Raw genomic sequence first — 14857 nt, 5'->3', positions numbered from 1 at the left:
GAAAAAAAGAGTGGAGTGCGAGAAAGTGCGGAGATTCGTAGAAAGAAAAGAAAAAGAGAAAGAAAGAGAAAGAGTGATAGCGCGTCAAACAGAGAGAGAGAGAGAGAGAGAGAGAGAAAGAGGTTTCCTTTCTCTCCAGTTTCCCGTGAGCCTGATAGACAGGACAGCATCCCGTCAACGTCAGCAGCGACGTCGGCATCCTGGACTATCAACGTACGTTCACATCGAAAGAAATCGTCCATATTTTCCTTGGTAGATGTGTTATTTTCCCTTCTTCTTGTTTCCTGCCTTTATACCGATTATCGCCATCGGCTTCCCTCGGCTTCGACTGAAATACCATCCTTCCGGAATTTCCTACGTAACCATGCGACGGATCCGTCTGTTGCGATGGAAAATCCTGTATGCAACGCAACACGCGTATCACTACGCTTTTTAACGTTTTCTCCAACGGGGATCGAGAGGAAAAGAGAGCTTTCCACCCTCTTTCCGTCTGAACGTCTCTTTAACCAACGAAAATTTCCCGTTTCCCGTAAAATTGTTTCGTATCCATAGAGTAGTGATGCATGTTGATTCGTGTTTAGGCTTTCTACGTTTTTCGTTGCTCCTTTTTTTCAACGAGCTTCGTAATGCAACATCGTGAGATTGATACTCGTTGAAAATATTACGGTATTTTAATCAATCGAAGTCTGATCGAGTATTCGCTTCGTAAAGGTTTTTTTAACTACGAGAACACAACTTTTCGCTTTAAGGATTATTCGCTTGAACGTTCGCCCTTCGTAACTGTTAATTAATTCCAAAGAGTATATCTTTGAACGTCGTTCACCGCTTTAGAGAAAAAAAAATTTCAATTTTCGACTCTTTCATAAACGTGCCATTCACCTCGATTAATTTCCAAAGTAGAAATTCGCCTACGACTGCGTTTCGCGAAAGAGAATAATAAGGGAAAATTGTACCGCTTCCCCGTCGACAAAGATTTCTTTAATGAAAAAGCAAAATAATGTAGCGGTCTGTATTGAACGATAATTACTAACTGTTACTTGAAAACCATCTCGCGAACAGGGTATTGTACATTTTCAGGAAATCAAAAACCGCAAAGACGCTGGAGAAAATATATTTGAAACATGGAAGAAATGTTTCCATTTTATTTTTAAATCTTTCTGTATATTTATTCTTTCCTATATCAACTGAAACCACTTTCAGTTTTTAAAAAATAAAAGATAGGAAACAAAGTTCTTGTTTATTTTCAAATCTTTGCTTTATTTAAAATTTCGAAATACTTTTATTCTATTTGTCCGGAGGGAGGGGGGAATTTAATTTCTCTTCAATTTACAAACAAATTGCGTAAATTGTTCTCTAAACAAAGTTCGATAGATGATATCAATTACGATGAGAAGTTCGATTCGTATTCACTTCTGATTAATAGTAAATTTTGCAACAGTTTGCAATTGAAATTCCATTATATCTACTCCGTGAACTTTAATATAAATGAACGATCGCTTAGTTACGAATATTGTCGATTCCGCCGGATTTCATTTTTCAACTTTAGAAATAAAAATTCGAACGTCGAATATGTCGAATGCTAATTCCTCGACATTCGACAATATATACTTTCCACTTTTCCACTTTCGCTTAAGAACGGAAATAAAAACCGTAAAGACACCGATCATTTCAAAAATAATTATCTTCTAATCGATTCTAATTGAACATGAATTTCATGTTTATAACAAACGTATTTTCTTTTCGCGTAACGGAATCAATAGTCACAAAATTGCAAGTTGAAAAGTGCGATTCGATGTAAGACCGATTTTTCAATAGACAAATCCGCCTGTGTTTTCGTGTGAAAGTGAATCGAATCGTGCAAATTTAAATCGCGCGAGACAGAAAGAAAAAAAAAAAAGAAAAAAAAAACACTAAAAAAAGAAATTTCGATCAACTTTATCCGCTTGTAATACGTGTCTGAACTAAAACTAAATACGTGTATCGCTAGCGAAAGTAGCGGCACCGTGTAATCTGTAATCAATTAACACGATTCGCAGTTAATAATTCGCAATTAACCGAGATTTTCCAACGAGAATTCGTAAAACTCGTTATTTCGGGGTATTGATATTTTTTCTTTTTTTTTTTTTTTTACACGATTATTATAAGATTATAAGAAATGCAATCAACATTCGATGCAGAAAATTAAACGACCGATGAAATTGCTGCGGAGCAGAATTTATATTTATCATTAGATGATGGATCGCCCTGTTTCAATCTCGTGTAACTGATATCGCGATTGATCAATTTATCAGTAACTGTGACTAACGTCAGTGCAAAGTTCAGCCAATATTTGTCCATGGCACATAGTTTTACCTGAGAAATGCGTTTCGGTTGTTATACGTGCAAACTTGAAGAGAGAGAGAGAGAGAGAGCGTCTAAACATTATGCCAATGCTGAAAAGTTCGAGCATCAATCTACATACGCAATGTCTTATCGTACAATGTTGCTACTTTTGTTCGTATATCGTGATATATATTTTTTATGACGTATAGATAAAGATATAGATTTCTTTATCGATAAACAAATCTTGAAATTTCTTTATTCGGATTAAAATATATCGATTAAAAAAAAAAGGGAAAAAATATTGTCAAATACAGTGTCTCGAACAATTGACACGGAAATCATTGACGCAATGTACTATTGTCATCTGTATGGAAAACACTTTGACAATATTTGTTTCGTATCCGCGTTTCATTCGATTCGAGAGCATTGCTTAATTTTCGTTCAATGCGTTTCACGCATGAAAGTTCCGTAACGTTGCAAAGATCCGTCATTTCTCATTATTTCCGAATTGGTTGCAGCACATGCTCGCGATTATTTCTCGCTTCGTGCCTCCCGACCCGATCTTTTTATCTTTTTCCCAGCACGCAATATATATTTTTCGTGTTCTCCAAAGAAAGACATCAAGCGGATTTATATCGACCAGACGACCCGTTCAAGGAATTAGTTGACCATGTTGTACCCATCAATTCAGAGAAGGATTTTATTGATAGCATTACTTTTACTGCGCGTGATTTCACGTGCTTTCATTTTGTATCGTAGACGAGATATCTTTATTGTGTATTATTTTAGATACATATATATATATTTATACGTATATGTTCAATTTATCGTGATATTGATCTGTAGATAGGAAAAATTTTCAATTTTCATCGATTTTCGACCTTGAGAATGAATTTACTTGAGAATCAACATATCAATCGTTTGAACAAATGCACGTATACGTGGTGCAAATCGGTACACCGCATAGCATTGTTCGTTATCAAACGATCAAATTGAATAAAATAACAATTGGACACCGTCCAATATCTAGACTGTTGGAAATTGCATATAAATCTTTTGCAATTCTTTTGTCATTATTTTTATTTGATCGAGAAAAATATTTGACTATATATAATTAGATTAAATCTCTCGATGTGCAATGATTATATCATGTATTAACTATACATCAATTTATATTTGTTTTAACGTTTCTTCTATCAAAGCTATTTTGTTGTATAAACAAGAAACAGAATAATATTATGGTGGAATTTAAACTTTAAAAAAGAAACAAAAGGATTTATAAGTCAGGATATGTAGATTGAGAATCATTGATTTAATACATTTATTTACTTTTTGTCTCACCTTAACAGTCTGATTATTAGTACATATACATAAACAATAAATTACAATGTTATACAATGTGTATAAAAATATTTTAAATACTGTTGGCGAATACAAACGCGAAATATTTACCTTTGGATCACACTGACGACGAGACGTAATATAAATATCTATCTTACTTGATACCAGAAAATGTCAGCGAAAGCAATCGATAACATTTATCCCACTTTCGGTTAAACGTGACTTCTTTTTGAAGCAACTAGTTTCGCCTATCTGAAAAAGCATATTCCTTTGTGCGAAAGCAAAGAAGGGGATACGTCTTAAAATAAATTGAATTCAATTAATATCAATCTTCAAAGTTTCAATTGAAGTCCCTCGTGAAAATTGAATATTTTATACGTATTAAATTTGTAAAGTTTTTTTTTTTTTATTTAAATTATTATCGTAAAGAAATATCGAAAAGCATTTAGTAAAATTTTTAATAGTTCGTAGTTTGAAAAATTTTTGGCAAACATTTGGGATGTTAAATTTTAGAAAAAAGAAAAAAAAATCCGTGCCAGATCCTAATCATTAACCTCTTTACATAAATTTTCGAAAAACCTCGAGATTCGATCTTCTTTCTTTGAATATAAACAACTTATTTATTGTTATTATGCACATACGTATATATAGATATGCTAAATAATCCGAATGATTAATTAAATAAATTTAAAAATATAATATAATATACGAAATTGTACGTGTATACTAAGATACGTTTCGTGTTGTTGAGTTTACCACTTCTAGCGTTCACCAGACCATAGAAGATGAAATTATTGGGGGAAGTTATCTGGCAAATAATGAATGATCGATCCACCAGTTTATCCTGCTGTTACATAATATTTAAGTAAATATTAAGATAAATAATCAACTTCAACTTGAATATTCACGGTATTTGTGTCAAAATTTTCCAATCTCTTATTTCATTAACTGGTGCAAAAATGATTGGTTGGAAAATAATTATAAATATCGAAAAAATTCAAATTGGAAAACAAATAAAGGAAGGAAACGAGGTTTATAGTTTATAAAGCGTTTTTTTTTAAATATTAAAATAAAATGATAACATGATCGAAGTGATAAACATTGAATCATTTTTAATAGATGCCACGTTACGTTTCAGAGATTACAGAATTTTTTTTTCTCGTTTGTCGACGATAGCACTCGATGTTTTAATTCATAAAACATGCAGGTTTTTTTTGCAAATAAATACGAAGAATTATGTAACAACTATTTGCGCAGAGATCGATACGGATTCATCATGAAATTAGTCAATTAAAACTTAACTTTGAATTCTGATATTGGCCTTTGATCTGTATCTTAATAGCGCTATGTATAACCGTTCATGACTGAACAATGCCCTATCTACGTAATATATTCCAGTAAATGCTAAATCTGTCGGAATCGTCGTATATGTAAATGGTAATTTACTTGTTGAGGTATTGTCCAGTTTAATTTATAGGAAGGAATACGATTTCTTTCGAATAATAAAATATATCTTGATATAACTGCGACGATTCTTTCCTTCTTTTTAAATCTTTCAAAATTTTTAGAATTAAATTATTAGGTTAGTGTTTGAAACACTCGACCCAATTATTAGATTTTGTTTCCCCACATTTCGTGTTTCTATTAACCCAGTTAATATTTCGCTTTCAATTTTGTAACAAAATTTTTCAGTTTTGTAAAAAATCAGCTTGAAAATTTTTCTAAAAATTTTTACTCGTTCCCCGTCGAACGTACAATGAACTATTTCACCGTCACGTTATACTACATCGAAGCATTGATTCGCGGTAAAATTAACAATTGCGATTTGAATTATTCTACAGTGCATTAAAGGAATGATATGAATCTTAATTTGAACAGGACTATTCAATCCGTGGCCTAATTGGGGCAATAGCAGAAGTGAAATAACGTCCAATCATATGATATTGTCAATTCGTAAATAACGATTGTACAAATTTCGCTTGCCCATATTGATCGATATATTAGGTGTATATAATGCCATTGTATTGAATTTGCATAATAATAATAATAATGTCACTTGATCCGAAAATTTCGAAAATTTCCTCGATCGATTCGTTCATTTATTTATTTACGATTTATTATCATTATTTGTATTCTCTTTTTTATCCTCAAAACATTTCGTATAAATCTAGGTTAAGTTCGAATACACTTTGAACACATAATAGAGAGATATCGAAAGTTGTTAGAAATTGCCGAATGATTTGTATTATATTTACCAACATTTATTATAACGAGTTTTTATTACAGAGTAAAATAAATCGAGCAGAGAATTTCATTGTACTCCATTTAATTCTATTTTCAAGACCGCAGCGGAATCTAAATGCGCGTCAGGGTTCGACTCGCTTAGGTGGCTGAAAGTAAAGCGATTATAAAAGCTATGCTAATTGGAATTGACTTTTGTTGGCGGAGGAGGGGGAGGGGTTTAAAGGTTTTAAAGATTCTCTATCAATATATTCAGGCTGAAAAAAAGATGGTGGTGGATAAATTTCATTTCGCGTATGCGAAAATTCTTGTTTCAGAAGTAATAGAAATTTTCTCGAAATTTTCTTCATAATTTTTTTCGCGTAAATTAAGAAGTAGATATTATATCGAGGCTTGAAAAACGAATAAAACTTGTCGTCATTCATGCACGTTTATTCAGAAAAGGAAAATTAATATTTTTATTTCTCATCGCTTAAGTTACTCTATTCTTAATATTTGTATTCTTGCCTTGGTCAAGGAACTACTTTACAGTACAAAGGGTTGAAAGAGCACTATGTATAAATAGAATGGTATGTGTACTGTATAGTATACGTAAGTGTACTCCAGCCATGACTTCTTTACTGTTAAAGACATTCTTTCGCTATATTACGAAAGGTAATTACCTCTTGAATTCGGTTGGGTTAATCTTGAAACTTTAATTACGAGGTTCTACGCGTCTCGCCATTTGCCGAATCGTATTCCTTTCTTCGATTCGACTTCTTATCACATGATGAAAATTCAAATAATTCAAAAATTCAGAGTTTCGGCGTAACGATTATGTTTTATGCATAATCCGTATTAATATTACAACAAGAATTGCTTACATTTAATTTCGATTATTATCCGGAATAAATGGAAAAACATAAAGCAAAGAATAGTTTGCAATATATCAAGAAAACTTTTCTAATTATGAATACACACAATCCGAACGGAGAAGTTCCGAATAGAAGTTTACTATGCAAATTTCCATTTTGAAATGACAGAGATTTCAAAGTTTATTACATGGCACATTTCATTATCTCGACTTCTTAAATAATTATACGTGACACTTGTTTAAACTGGAATCACTTAATCCTTTATTCACCGCAGCATGATTGTCATCAAGAATTGCAAGCTGAAAGAACAAAGATTTTCTTATCGTAAATTTACGCACCAAAGATAATTTATTAAGCAATACGGTGAAAGAACATTATCTTTCTTTTTGGTTGAAATCCAACCAATGCACGATACAAATATAAACGTAAAAAATATAGCTTCAAAAAGATATTATTGTATACGTACGAAAAAAATACAGAATGAATATTTATTTCTTTTTCATCTCAAATAAAAAATCCTTAAATTTTATATCGAAGAGCATACTCGATATCGCAAATAAGCCCAACATATCGAACGTGAATCGAGAGAATTGGTTCTCGAAACGTTAATATCAGATCGTAACATTAATTACTAACAAAAGTTACACGATACATGCAAACTCAAATCCACGATATTCATTCATAATACGATCGTAATGAATCGCTACTGAATGTCGATCTATCTTATTACATACATTAAATTACATACATATTAAATCAATTGGAAAATCCTCTCGAGACTTTGATTTTCCTAAAACACGATCATCTCGAGAAACAAAAGTTTTCGAAAATTCGTGACTTTTTTGAGAGCAATAATCACGATGAATTTAATTTTCGCATCGAAAAGTTAAATGATTCGGTTCAGCTTCGATGATACAGTACACGATTAAAAAGCAATCGAGTTTTTTTTCGAAACTTGAACGAATAATCGAACTATACTTCGATATTCGAGTACATTCGACTCGGTTTGATTGTTCTGCGATTTCATTGATTTAAGTTCGAGGCTCCCGGTTTACCACAGAATTGGGTAACGAGAAAATGCTCTCTCTCTCTCTCTCTCTCTCTCTCTAACTTTAACTATGTTTCGTATCGGAATAACTTTCTGATTAGTTTAATTAATTCTTCTCTTTCGCGGACTATTTTAATCCTGGAAGCAGATTGATTTCTTTCCTCAAATTCTTAAGTGTATCCAACATCTGGAATGGAATATTGGTCGACTAAGAAAACCTTTTACACACGATATATTCAATATATTTTCTAACGAATCGAACCAACCCATTCGATCGTTCCACTCGTTTCTTTTTTAGAGAAAGAGAGAGAGAGTCCATTGACTCGAATCTCGGAGTTAACATCGTCTATAATCAGTTGTCTCGGGGAACAGCCACAGAGACCCTCTCGAAGGCTTCGCTTAAAATCACTTCACTTCTAAAAGGGCGAGCAGAAGAGTGGAGCAGAGTCGCGACATCTTTTGAAACTTTTGACTAATTAGTGGCAGTGGTCTTTAAGGAATCGAATAACTTTAAAGGGATAAGTTTGAAGTGAAAAAAAGTCGACACCCGATGCGGGGAATAAGGCTAATTAAGAAAGATTGTTTAATCAGTTCGGTATTCAATCGTTGGTCCCGTTATCAGTTAATCAGAAGTTCGAATCGGAAGAATCAGAACCCTGTGCGGGTTTAAAAGATCTTAGAAAGACGAAGTCGAATTCGATCCTAATCGATATTCAGTTCGATTCTTCTTCCTCGTCTAATAACATCGTATCTGAAAAATCTGAATTAGTGGAGATAAATAGTAATGGATATTCGAATTCGAATACTTGACTTTTCGCGATTGAATATAAGTATTCGAAGTAATTGGGTTCACTTTAGACGACAATCGAGTACGCTCGACACGTTTAAAGTATGATCATACCTCGAGAGAGTTTAAGACGATGCAAGACAGCTTCAAGTTAAGATAACTTAAGTTGTTCCAAGATCGCTTGAACAAGAAGATTACAAGATTATCGATCGAGAAGCAACAAAAAAAAAACAACGCGAACGACGTTTCTAATTGACTCTCTTTTTATAAATCTTTTTTGATTTTTCTTTTAAACTTTAATATAACTTTAATTAATCGTATGTGATCCTCAAAAGAGTCATTACGTCACAATCTAATCTAACTTATCTTTTAAAAAGATACGTTTTGTTTCGTTTCAATCTTCATATCAGCTGTTCTTCAGTTTTTACACGTACGAGATAACGTATCTCGTTAATATTCCATTTAACGAATGGAAAAGATCTCAAAAAACACTGTGCATTTGTTACAAAATTTATCTAAATTCTGAAATTTAAAGTTGTGCGAATGAAAAATTCGAATAATTAGAGAAATATTTGAATCGAAAGCTTATATTTCTTTTTTTTTGTATATAATATTATATAAAAATTAACGAGAAATCGTTGCCATTGTATTTTTAGAGAGATGACGTGATCGATGGATATTCGAATAATTGATATTATAAAAACGAGACATAAGAAATATAAATGTAACGTGATGAAAAATAATCAGAATATTAAATTAAAATATTTCTGCTTTCTACGTGTTAATCGTATTTTATATTGGATATCGTATAATTATTGTTTCACGTGTATCTACATTTTATTTTTTTTTATCTATCACTCAAAATTTCCCTCCAAATTTTCATCACTTCCACTTGGAATAAATGTATCGTAACCCAGTTCAATCAGAATTGTTTTTCACTCACATGAATCGCCTAATCAGATGTAATGAAATCTAATTGTAACTACCAACTTCATTCATGAAAAGGTAGCATATCGATTATCTATATCTAGACCATAACAAAAGTCGAACAATTGCAACAAACAATTGTTTCAACTTTTCATGTTGTAACAGATTGGAAGTTGAAATTGAAGTAGATTGGAAATATGAACAATGCGTCTTTGTTCATATCTTTTGTTCGTGCGATATAATGCCGAACAAATTTTTTTTTAAAAGCAGGCGAACAAATATTTTATTATACGTGTAATGTATGTTCCTCTTCTTTCTTTCTTTTTTTTTTTTTTTTTTTTTAATAAAACGATTTTGATATGCACGAAAAAAAAGTGAAAAATTCAATTTTTATTAGATGTTCGATCGATTCAATCCTCCGTGTCTTTGTAATTTTTGAAATCAATTTCTCTCGTGCATTTTCGATTAATTCTTTTTGGTGGAGTCTAATAATTTTGGAGTGATTTTCGCGTCACGACACTCGTCCCAATTAATTTTTACTCCATAGTAATGAAATTGCATTCCTGTTTTTATAGAGAACAGCTTAAAGTCCATTTCATATACATTCTTTTTTTCATAAATATTATTATACATCACACGATATTTTATTACACGTTGCTACCCTCGGAATCTTCGATTCGTTTCAATCACGAAAGATGATTGTTTTCTCTTTTATTACCATTGCCACTTTTTATTTTCTCAATTGCAATTCATTTATCCCGCATTGTAAAATAAATTGATACATTAAAGTTGAAAGTGGAATAAATTTCTTTAAAACAAATTTTATTTGATAAAAAAATACGTATAATTATTGAGAGTGATCTTGGAAACAACGGAGAAAAATATGTAAAAAAAATTCATATCGAAAGTTCTCTTCTCTTTTGTGACAAAAATAATTTCGATTCATTATTATACCGATAAATGATTGAAATAATTGTTCGCGAAGTTTGAAGTTCGTGCATTGGATGAAATCCTCTTGTACAATGCGTATCTGGACTAGCGGATTTCTTAATTAACGTTGACCGGCGCATAAACGATATATCCCGACTTTGATTGACAGGCGAGGATATAGAGTGTCGACACTATTCACCATCGAAAATCTTTGATTTCTTTCGGTTCGAACATTTATCCATTTATTTAATTTTTAGTAAAAATCTTTATGTGCTTTTAAAGTGAAACAAATTAGATATAAATCAATATTGAAATTTAGATTTTTTTTTATAGATTCGATTGTACGTAAAATAATGTAAAAGTAAAAATTATGATGAAACGAAGTTATCGAAATATTTTGAAGAGACATGTTTTTTAATATATCCAGATATAGGACGTATAATGTTTCGATATTTTGACAAATTTTACCTTGAATCTGAATGTTGATTCTCGTCTCTATTCTCATTGGCTCGAGTTATGGATTTTGAATGGACGGAGAGAATCACCCCCCAAAGTGGTGAGATTAGGAAGCACGATGATCTGGAACGAGGATAGTTTGTTTTGTATAGTTATAGAGTGTGCGGTTATGGAGCCTTTATATATAAGGTTTGGATCTATTTTCTGGGTACATACGAGACATTGCGGATAGTAGAGGCAACAAAGGCGTGTCTCGAGGAAAACGTGTCTTAAATATTTCCCCCTTTCACGAGAGGTCAATAATTATTTTTTCGGATCATTTTTCCATCCTATTTTAAATTTTGCTTTTAAAACTTTAATATTTATTTCGTCCAAACGCGCTCGTGAATTGATACGTGATTTTAGAACGTGTGCAAAGTAAAGAATTATATCTGCGTGAGGAAGGGAGGTGATTAATATAGTATCTGAAACGAATAGCTTCGCCGCTTCTGGAATCTCAAGTGAGAGGATCAAAAGGACTTAAAGGACATGGCTTGTTACCAAAGTTTTTCAAAAGGAGGGATATTTTTCTGTATTGGAAAAGCTATGAGGGTAGAGCACCTTTTAACGATGCGGAACAAAATTGATTTTAAAAGTTTCAGTTAAACGATAATTCTGAGACTTGCCGCAACCGGGAGCTGAAATTTAAATATTGAAATTTAATGTTCGTTGTGTATACCGTATCCATCCGCGTGTTTTAAAAACGTGTTATATATTTTCGAAAATAATCACATGTTTCGTATCGTAACAGTAACGGAATCCATCATGAATGGATGGAAAGGAAGGGTTGAATTTATAGATGGAAACAGCATAAAATTCCTCAATACCTTATTTACGAACTTTGTAAACGTAACTCCTCCTGTTTGAACATTTAAATTGTTCGTAATTTTTTTACGACTTAAATGTGATCACTGGAGAATAAGAGTAGTTTCATACTTGTTCGCTTGTATTAATATCCCGGTGCTTTTGCAAGTGGCTTTTATTTTAAGAAAAATTCTAGATCTCTCTCTCTCTTAAAAATAGCGCGCCTTTCTTCCTTAGGAGAAAATTATCGCTCGACGTTAACGTCAAGGTTTCTTTTCCTTCCTTCAATGGAAGATATAAACTCCGAAGAGAAGGACTTTTATCTTTGGATATATTCGGAGTGACCGCAGGTACTCTGAATGCCGAGGAAACATCAAGCTATTCGTCAAATTTAAGGAAAAGATTTCCACTCTTCCCCTCCCCCCCCTCTGTTCTTTTTATGTACTTTTCCACTCGATTCTCATTGTGTAAAAATAGTTTTACGGATAAAGCCAACTTTTTTATCTTGGTTGAATGGAATATCCATTATGACTGAACAAGATTGCCCTCTCAACATTTTCAATCCACGAATATTGCCGTTTAGATGATTTTTGATTCCTCTTAATTAATTAATCTTTTCGAAACACGCAGAAAATTGTTACAGAAAATTCTTGTTATCAAGTTGTTAAGATAAATCGATAAGGCAAAAAACGACAAATTGGTATAATTGTGTTATCCGGGCAATTATAAGTCTATTATTAGCAGAACCGCATCTTTTTATTCCTTGTTCCTCGTCGCGTACTTCTTATTGTAATGTTTTATTACGGAAACGGTATTGACATCCTCTTTCACGAGGATTATTTTCGTTTCGACAGAAACGCCTTTTCTTTGCTCCACTGCCAGCCGGAATCAATAGAGGTGTCGATAAGTAAAACAAGTGAAAAATGAAATACCAATTCTGCCCGAATTTTCGTGCACCAGACACGTTAATTAAAATATGACCCTATTTAAGAGATCCAGATATCTGTAACAATTTATATATCTGTACAATCTTAATGATGTATAAAAATTATAGAGATTATGAGTGAAATTAATCTTTTTTCACTCTGTAAAATGAAATATAAATATATAAAAACAATACTTAAAAATTTATTTTCTGATTTAAATTGTTATGTGGAAAATAAATTCAATAAAGTTTTATTGAATTTAATTGTTTAGTTTAATTGTATATAATATAAAAATAATAAAATATGCAGATATTTTATATAAAAGAAACAAATATTGTAGCAAAAAAAAAAAGAAAATAGATTTAAAAAGATCGTTGAAAAATTGAAAGGTTATTCTGCATCTAAAATTAACTTTGAGGGTAAAAGATATACTTACAAGACGTTTCAAACGTTGTTCACGAAACAATGTCAAAATATTCAAAAGACAAAATTGAAAGAAGACGTATAATTATTTTAATAAAAAAAAATGTTATAATAAAAATCTGACAACAACGAGCTAATTTTTTTCGTAGAATATTCTAACAGTTGTCTTGTCAGGAAAAACTTGGTACACCCTATACATGCCTTTGTAACGTTCACCGACAAAAAGCTCAAATATCCATTAATATGTACGAAAAGTGTATGCATATACATATATATGTATGCGTCTAGAAAATATATCTCACTCTATATCGATTGAATTCACGTTGTGCTCAACATCTTCTCCTTTTTAACAATTCAATTCACGAAAGAAATTTTTCACATTTATAAAGAATACGATAAACGACAATTCGGGGAATTTTTTTGAAATCTTATTATTGAAACAAGAGGAGGATCCTCCTTTTTTATCGCCAATATTAAAATGCCATCTGTAATGAATAAATACATTTCTCTAAGCTCACGATCGATTATTTATTTTCTTTTTTTTCTTTATATATATAGATCGTTTTATCCACGATCATGTACGTACGTGTTTGAATTTTTCCACCGTTTCTCTTGACATTTGTGTTGTACGTATATGGATTTTTCTATTGACATTCGTATATACGAAATTGGCGGATGTCCTGGTACACGTAGACTTTTTCATATTCGCACTGACGTTCGTACCGTACGTGAAATTTTCCATGAACATTTGCACCGTGTTAAATTTGCAACGTGCAACGTGTAGACTTACTGCTCCCGAGTAAACGTTAATACCTATTTTCACAAGGATGATTGTGAGCCCATCCTCTCCGTATCTTTTTCAAAAAATATTTTTCCCTCTCCTCTAAGAAATAACTCTTATTAACTCTCTCATTAACGACGTTCTTTCGATTTAATTTCATCGATTTAAATTCGTGAAAAACGATTTCGAAAACGAATTATCTAAGGAGCATAATTTCTTACGATATTTAATTTTCTCAACTTAATTTTTAAACCTAAATTTTCCAGGGCATATTATGGTTGTACGGTTCCCACCTTGGGTGGCTAACTGTCGATCTTCATCCTCTTCAATATGATTTTTCCAGTAATTAACTGTACCTCGGCAACGAGGGTGGTGGTTCATGTATCGAGGTCGTTGATTCTACGGGAAAGATATAACACGGCAATTGCTATTGAACAAGCGACGACACGAGATACTAATTAGTTATTAAGTTCCTTCAGATTCTCATATCTTCTCACGATATTGCTACCATTCTCTAAAAGTCAAATTTTTATTTATTTCTGTTCTGATAAAAAAATTCTTTTTATAGTAGTAAATAAATAAAGTATTAAAAATTATGTATTAAAATATATATAAAACACGAGTGTGAAAAAAATGAAATAGGAATTAATATAAATTTAAAGGAGATTCGACTCGCCTTGTATAATTTTTATTGAAATATAAATACGGAAGAAGAAGAAGAAGAAGAAAAAGAAGGCAGGCACAAATTAAACCTCGATGAATCGTAGTGTAGATGATTAAAGGAAGTAAAAGTAAAATATAATAGTAACAGATCGTAATTTGTACTTTCATAAAGGACGTTCGACGATCGATAACTCATTACGAGACTTCCTTCAAGATTTGTGATAAATGTACGAAATATAATATTTTAATATCGATATTTATTTCGCGTCTACTTTTTCCGCGCGTTTTTTTAAGATTCGTTTTTGATACTTTTTA

The 14857-nt window shown here is 31.9% G+C and overlaps 1 protein-coding gene across 2 annotated transcripts in view; it reads left to right on the top strand.

Annotated features, from left to right (window-relative positions):
• The first annotated feature begins 78 nt into the window (after positions 1–78).
• Positions 79–14857, top strand: part of LOC411760 (metabotropic glutamate receptor 7) — a 35500-nt gene continuing 20721 nt past the window's right edge. For both annotated transcript variants that reach the window (XM_006567284.3, XM_395227.7), the window contains exon 1: positions 79–213. The gene's annotated coding sequence lies outside the window, so the exon portion shown is untranslated. The remainder of the gene's footprint in view (positions 214–14857) is intronic.

This window comes from Apis mellifera, linkage group LG4 (assembly GCF_003254395.2).
Source record: "Apis mellifera strain DH4 linkage group LG4, Amel_HAv3.1, whole genome shotgun sequence".
Taxonomy (NCBI): Eukaryota; Metazoa; Arthropoda; class Insecta; order Hymenoptera; family Apidae; genus Apis; species Apis mellifera.
The sequence above is the reverse complement of the archived record's forward strand: the minus strand, read 5'-3'. Positions and strand labels throughout refer to the sequence as shown.